Here is a 7,871-nt window from a genome sequence, read left to right as displayed (position 1 = left end):
ACAAAGGGTTAAAAACTATCTCTAGCTGGGCACGGTGGCTCAAGCCTGTAACCCCAGCACTTTGGGAGGCTGAGACGGGTGGATCACGAGGTCAGGAGATGGAGGCCATCCTGGCTGACATGGTGAAACCCCGTCTCTACTAAAAAATACAAAAAATTAGCCGGGTGAGGTGGCGGATGCCTGTAGTCCCAGCTACTCGGGAGGCTGAGGCAGGAGAATGGCGGGAACCTGGGAGGCAGAGCTTGCAGTGAGCTGAGATCCGGCCACTGCACTCCAGCCTGGGCGACAGAGCCAGACTCCGTCTCAAAAAACAAACAAAAAATAAAAACTATCTCTATACTGAAGCAGGCCAAGCTGAAGGCTGACTTCTAGGGTGCCCTAGAATGGTGGAAGCTGCACACACTTGACACCACCTAGCCGAGTTGGCTTCCAGAGGAATCTTTCTGTGGGTCCTCACTGACCACAGGATGCAAGCCTTCAAGATGTGCCTTCAAGACCTGTGTTCCTGATGTGCTTTCAGGACCTGTGCTATGGGCACCTGCTGGCCTCCCCATTGCTGGAATCCATTTGTGCAGCCCCTGTGGTGACGTGCACACTAGGACCAGTGTTCCCAACTTGCCTGATCGTAAAACCACTGAGGACCCATTCTGTGGAACCAATACACTCCACACCTCAGGTGCCTTTCTTGTCCGTGCATCCGTACCTCTGTCTGGGATGCTTTTCCATTCAAATTTTATCCCAATAAAACCTCTTCAGCAAAAAGAAAAGCAAATCAGAAGCTAACAGCATTTATTATATCTTTTCCAGGGGCCACAGGCTTGCGGGCCTACCTGGTCAGGCAGATGCTCCAAATCTGCCTGAGAGGCATGAGGTAAGGGGCTGGTACTGGAGGGTATGGTGGCCCTGCCAAGGAGCACCTGTGGTTCCAGCTGCCACAGCAGGCAGAATGGAGGCCTGGGGCTGCAAGACGTTTTGAAGAGACACAGGAATCAGCATTTTTGTACATGATCTTGTGTGTGTGTGTGTGTGTGTGTGTTAAACACTGGAGTCGTAAAACTGTAGATTAAAAGAGAAACTGCAGAACATAAAACAAAACCCACCTGCAGCTGGCCTGCAGGCACCTGTGACTGGTGCGGTTTCCCGCCTGTGCTGCCCGTGACCGGGTCAGTCTCCACTGCACACCCCATGGACACGGTCTCAGTCTGTGGCTGCAGCCCCAAGTGCCACAGAGGTCCCTCCTCATTGCCAGGGCTGTCTGGCCCTGAGTCTGTGAGCTCCTGTGGGGCAGGTATCAGCTTCATGACCTGGTTTTCCTTCATAACTGCTCTCTGAGGGTAGTGGCTGGCCAGAGATCCTTTGCCAAACAGATTCTGGAACCCAGCCCTGGTCCCTAGGCCTCTCCCCACTGGAGCCACTCATCACTGGCAGGCTGGCCACCAGGGCATGCTCCTCTTCCCTTGACTTTATGTCCCAGGCCTGGAAGGAAGCATCCAGAAGTCTCCTCCTAGCACCACGGGACCCAGAGAGAACAGAGCAGCAGGGTCACACCCTGGCTTGCAGGGCCAGCTTCTGGCAACTGCCACAGACCTGCCACATTCAGCCTTAGGTTCCCAAATGCAGCCCAGAACAGCTGCAACTCCTTCTTGGGCCTCCTCTGACTGGTCTATATGCTAACTAGCAACCTGCCTTTGTCCAAAACGCAGCACCCCATGTAGACAGAGCAGCTCAGGGATCCCATCGTTCCTGGGAGCCGCTGCCTCCTCCAGATCTCAGCCCTGCCTGCCTCCAGAGGGAACAGTAGAACTACAACTTCCTCCAGGAAACATATTCACAAACATACTAGAAGGGCCAGGCGGAAGAATGATTCTGCTGGCTTTGGGCCTTGATGTGTTGCAGGATTTTTAAGGAATCAGAGAGACCAATGGGGCTCAGGAGGAATTTTTTTTTTTTTTTTTTTTTTTTTTGAGACGGAGTCTTGCTCTGTCGCCCAGGCTGGAGTGCAGTGCCGGGATCTCGGCTCACTGCAAGCTCCTCCTCTCGAGTTCACGCCATTCTCCTGCCTCAGCCTCCTGATCAGCTGGGACTATAGGCACCCGCCACCATGCCCGGCTAATTGTTTTGTATTTTTAGTAGAGACGGAGTTTCACCGTGTTAGCCAGGATGGTCTCGATCTTCTGACCTCATGATGCGCCGGCCTCAGCCTCCCAAAGTGCTGGGATTACAGGAGTGAGCCACTGCACCCGGCCAGGAAGATATTTATTAATTATTTAGCTGCACCGGCCCAGTCGGATTAACATCCAAAGGACTGAACTCCAAAGAGTCAAGTTACCTTTTAAGCATTTCATGGGTCAGGGGAGATTTGTGCAGGGGGAATACTACAGAAGTAAGAAACAAAGACAGTCACTCAATTGAAACATGCATTACATAATTTCTTACTTTTCAAGGAAAACGTGTTTTGCAACTTGAGTTTATCTGTCTAGTGACCTTGCAGCTGCACAGCTAGGGAAACAGGGTCTTCACGATACCTGGGAAAGGAGGAGAGATAAGGCTCAGCAGCCACAGAAAAACAGGCAGTTAATTTTAAAGGACTCCAGCTCTTTCTCTTTCTCAGAGGGAATTGGGTTTTCTTACATACAACTGAGTTCCTGCTTACACATTCTTTAATTTCTTTTAATTCCTGTTGCAGATGAACAAAGAAGGGATTTATTTTCCTACACAGAAACACCCCCAGCAGGAACAGAAATAGATCTTTTGTGCCCACCGATATGTGCCTCTCTTGCCCAGCCTGTCATTGTCCAGGGCTGTGGGTAGTGGAAGGCAGGAACTGCAGGCTCCTTGCCTGGTTCTGCAGAAGCCCTGGGTCAAAGGCCTCCACTGAGAGCATCCAGAAATGTGTGCTTCTCCATTCTGGCCACACACTCAAATCATCGGGTGAGCCTTCAACACACCCGTGCTTCTCCCAGACCAAGGAAATCCAGGGCGCTGAAGATGGGGCCTAGGCATGAAGTTTTCTTAAAGCTCCAGCTCTCTAGTGAGTTTCCTGCCTTGGCACTCCTGGAGACATAGCCTGGCCAGCTCAGGGGCCTGCAGCTCTACCCAAGGCAGAGCTCCAGGGACTTGCAGGGTCAAAGGCGCCTGGGCAAGCTTCCCAGCATCCCAGTTTCCACATTGGCCACAGGGGTGAGAGCGACTGAGGTTGGGAAGAAAGGAAGGCTACTGACTTTCCAGGCCCTGCTCCACTTGGGAGGGAGGGTGCCTGGGCAGCTTCTCTGCACTCTCTGTCTACAGCCTCCTTCAGCAGCAAAGCCGGCTGGAGTTGCCAGGGGATGCTTGCATAGCCTTATGGGCCAAGAAATGAGTCCTAACTCATGTGTCCTCCCATACTGAGTAAAAATCTCTGGCCCCCACCAAGATTCAGAGCCTGAAGTTCCAGAAACTCAGGAGGCTCAGCACCAGAACTCAGGAGCTCTCAGCCTGGGTGGAGCCCTGAGTTTCTTTTCTTTTTTTTTTTTTTTTGAGATGGAGTCTCGTTTTGTCATCCACCCAGGCTGGAGCGCAGTGATGTGATCTCAGCTCACTGCAACCTCCCTCTCCTGAGTTCAAGCGATTCTCCTGCCTCAGCCTCCTAAGTAGCTGGGATTACAGGTGCGTGCCACCACGCCTGGGTAATTTTTGTATTTTTAGTAGAGACAGGGTTTTGCCATATTGGTCAGGCTGGTCTCGAACTCCTGACCTCAGGTGATCCACCCGCCTCAGCCTCCCAAAGTGCTGAGATAGGCGTGAGCCACCGAGCCCAGCCTGGAGCCCTGGGTTTCTATCCTTTTGCCTCCTATGCTGGGTGAGCCCCCAAGGCCAGCACGGCCACTGGGAGGGCTGACAGCAAAAGGGCCACCAGCTTGGGGCTCAGAGACACATGGGAAGGGGGCAGATGCAGAGGCAGCTGGGGTTTTTGTGATGTGAAGCCTCATTTTCAAGTTCATGGGTTTTAGGCACTCATTGATTTTTGACTTTTTTTCACTCAGCAGTTTCCTATTTTTTATTTATTAAAAAAGTATCAAACATACGTAAAATTTACCATTTTACGTGTCCATCTCAGCATCATTAAATATATTCACAATGTTGTGCAAACATCACTACTATTATTTCCAGAGCTTTTCCATCATCCCAAACAGAAACTGTGTGCCCCTTCAAGAGTAATTCTCCACTCCCTCGACCCCACTCTGTTCTATTTTTGTCATTATGAATTTTCCTGTTCTAGGTACTTCCAAAGAGTGGAGTGATACAATGTTTGTCCTCCTGTGTCAGGCTTATTTCCCTAGGAATAATGTTTTCTTTTTTCTTCTGAGGTAGGTTATCTCTTTGTTGCCCAGGCTGGAGTGTAGTGGTGTAATCACAGCTCACTGCAGCCTCTGACTCCTGGACTCACAGGATCCTCCCAAGTAACTGGGACTATAGGCTCACGCCACCATGCCTAGCTAATTTTTAACTTTTAGTAGAGACAGGACCTTGCTATGTTGCCCAAGCTGGTCTCAAACTCCTGAAGTGATCCTCTTGCCTCAGCCTCCTGAAGTGCTGCAGTTTTGGACATCAGCCACTGCACCCAGCCTGGACATTTCATTGAAATGGAATCATATGACATGCAGTCTTTTGCAACTGGCCTCCTTCACCTAGCACCCATGTTGCAGCAAGTGTCATTAATTTATTCCTTCTTATAGCTGAATAATATTCTAATACACGGATAAACTACATTTGTTTACTCACTTATCAGTGGATGGACATGTGAGTTGTACCTGCTTTTTAGCTGTTATAAATAGCAATGTTTTACATTCCCATCAGTACCTAGGAATACGTTTAATATGAAAAGCAAAGGATCCTATATAAATTAGTTATAGCCTGGGTGTGCCTACAGTCTCAGCTACTTAAGAGGCTATCATGGTAAAACCACTTGAGCCCAGAAGTTCGAGGTTGCAGTGAGGGATGACTGTACCACTGCGTATCAGCCTGGGTGACAGAGCAAGACCCTGTCTCTAAAAAATAAACCAATTAATCTTACTGAAGGAACTGAAAAAAGACCTCAAATAGTATCATGGGCGGAATGTTTATGTTCCTCCAAAATTCCTGTGCTGAAGCCCTAACCCTCAGGTGGCTGTGTCTGGAGTAAGGAAGGAATGAAGGTTAAATGATGTCACAAGGTGTGGCCCCGATCTGAGAGAATTCATGTCCTTATAAGAACGGGGGCTTATAAGAAAAGGTGACAGCAGGCCAGGTGCGGTGGCTCACGCCTGTAATCCCAACACTTTGGGAGGCCAAGGCAGGTGGATCATCTGAGGTCAAGAATTCGAGACCAGCCTGGCCAACATGGCGAAACCCCATCTCCACTACAAATACGAAAATAGCCAGGTGTGGTGGCAGGTGCCTGTAATCCCAGCTACTTGGGAGGCTGAGATAGGAAAATTGCTAGAACCCTGGGGGTGGAGGTTGCAGTGAGCCAAGATGGCACCACTGCACTCCAGCCTGGGTAACAGAGTGAGACTCCATCTCAAAAAAGAAGACACGACACCAGAGACACCTTGCTCATGTGTCCTCTCTCTGTGCACACAGCGGAAAGGGCATGGGAGGACACAGTGAGAAGACAGCAGTCTGTGAGCCCGGAAGAGCGCCCTCACCAGAAACCAAATGTGCCAGCACCTTGCTCACGGACTTGCAGCCTCCAGAACTGTGAGGAAACAAATCATCTGTTTTGGAGCCGCCCAAGCTATGGGGTTTTGTTAAGGCTGTGGGGTTTTGTTAAGGCAGCCTGAGCAGACTAATGCAACAGCTGCAACAAAACTGCAATCGATGAGAAAAAAAAAAAAAAATGGGCTTGAAGAAAAAAATAAATTCCAGTCAAAATCTCAACAGAGTTTTATTTGGGAGGTGAGATGAGAGAGGAAACAGGTGGGAAAAGAGAGGTAAAAGGCTTGGTTAGTCTCAGGGCTGGAGAAGGTCAGGGTAGTGGACAGAGACCCCCAGCTGCTGGCTGCGGGGTCCGAGACGCCAACTGTGTATGTGATGAAGCTGGGCCACCCAAGAGACTTCTCCTTCACCAAGGCCAGCATGGCCGGGACCTGGATTTCACCTGGGAGAGACATCAGAGCCGGGGGTGCACATTCTGCAGAGTGGAGGGACCACTGAGTGGGGCCTCGGGACCCTGAGGCGGGAGGGCTGCTCTGCATGGCCCATCTCTGGAAGCACCCCTGCTTCAGCCTGACACGCTGGGCTTCCCTCCTGGGGCCCAAGGGTATGGAGTGGGGACCCCTGCCCAGGTCACACCTCATGGGCAGGTAATGACACCTGGGCACTGCTCATGGACGGCATGTAGTCTGCAGAGTCGGGAAGCCCTGTACGTACTCAGGGTGTTTTTTGAGGGAAGGACAAATCAATATGAATGTCAGAATCAAATTCAAGTTTATTCAATTCTAATCAAGTGCTGCTTTAAAAAAGGCTAAACCAACACGAAATATCACCAAGCACCAGCTCTCCAAGGCAGCAGCCCGAGCTCTGCTCATGGCTGGTCTCCAGCAGCCGCCAGCGGGCCGGCCCTCCTCCCTCATCGGCGATGCTGGGCATTCCCTGCCTCTGCGGGAGAACATGCCGTCACGCTGGCTGCAGCAAGGCAGGAGGATGAGCAGGTGGAAATGCTGAGGAACTCCTTGGTTCTCTCACCCCAGAACTCTTCCCAGCCTGCTAGGCTCCAGGCCTGAGGGATCATTCACCCCGCAACCCCACCCCACGACTTAGTCATGGGGGAAGTGAGGCCTGGAGAGAGGGGACTTGTCCCAGCAGGGATTAGGGCTTTCCTCCCTGCTCTGTGGCGGATGCTCCTGCACTGAATTCGGCCATGCCACGCACCACACGCTCACTGGCACCTTTTCTGGGTTCTCAGTGCTGCCCCCAAAAGCTTAACTTATAGCTGGGGAAGACCAGCAGAGGTCGGATCAATTAATACAATCTCGCAGCCTGAGAGACAGCAATAGTGCTACGGAAAGAGTACTTCAATTTAAAAATTATAATTGTAAAAATAAATTTTAAAGAGAGCTGGCCCAGGACATCCACGCCACATTCCCTCTTCCTCCAGGGCCCTCCTAATGCCCCTGACTCCGGCCTGGCCTGAGGCATGCACATACCACTCACCTCCAAGTTCTTCAGAACCTTTGGGGCACCAAAGACCCTGACCTCGGAGCTGGTGTAGTGGTTGCTCAAAAGGATTTCAGCCTGGTTGGCGAAGAGACCTGGGTTGAAGGGCACCTCTGGCCAGCTGGTAATGACACAGAGTTCAGCCTTGTCCTCACACAGCGAGGGCAGGACAGGGAGGTTTGGAGCTGAGAGTCAATAAATGGGTAATGGGCGGCCATTAGTGAAGTGGCAGGAGGCGGGGCAGCACACACCGCAAGCTGTTTTGTGTATGAACGGCCAGGCGATGGTGTCTGAACATCTTCCTTTAATTCTGCAGACGGAAACAGGGCACGACGAACCTGGGAACCCACAAAAATGATGAGCATAGAGCTCTGTGGGGTGCGATAAGAAGTGGGGAGGGGATGAAAATACCTTTGCATTGGGTTTTGACTTTTGAGCCATACAAGTATTTTACATGTTCAAAACCTAGAATTAAGCCCCCAAGGAGAAAAAGAAATCCAGACCCTAACTTGTCTTCCTATCCATCCACCATCACGAGACAGCAGCAGCCTAATGTAGAGGTGGAATGGCTCACTGCAGCCGCAGCACAGCGCCACCTGGGGACACGGCCTTGGAAGGCCCGGGCTCTGTCTCACAGGGAGCGGGGCGTGCTGTGAACCAGGGACCACCACGTCGTCCTGGCTCCTCCCCAGCAG

The 7,871-nt window shown here is 51.3% G+C and overlaps 1 long non-coding RNA gene across 1 annotated transcript; it reads right to left on the bottom strand.

Annotated features, from left to right (window-relative positions):
• Nucleotides 1-767: 767 nt before the first annotated feature.
• On the bottom strand, nucleotides 768-7,670 carry LOC119625682 (uncharacterized). Its single transcript, XR_005241834.2, has 3 exons — nucleotides 7,174-7,670; nucleotides 2,437-2,525; nucleotides 768-960 (listed from the first exon to the last, which is right to left on the bottom strand). It is a non-coding gene; the product is annotated as an uncharacterized lncRNA (long non-coding RNA).
• Between the last annotated feature and the right edge of the window lie 201 nt (nucleotides 7,671-7,871).

Source organism: Chlorocebus sabaeus, chromosome 22 (assembly GCF_047675955.1).
Source record: "Chlorocebus sabaeus isolate Y175 chromosome 22, mChlSab1.0.hap1, whole genome shotgun sequence".
Taxonomy (NCBI): Eukaryota; Metazoa; Chordata; class Mammalia; order Primates; family Cercopithecidae; genus Chlorocebus; species Chlorocebus sabaeus.
This window is presented reverse-complemented; position numbering and strand designations above follow the sequence as displayed.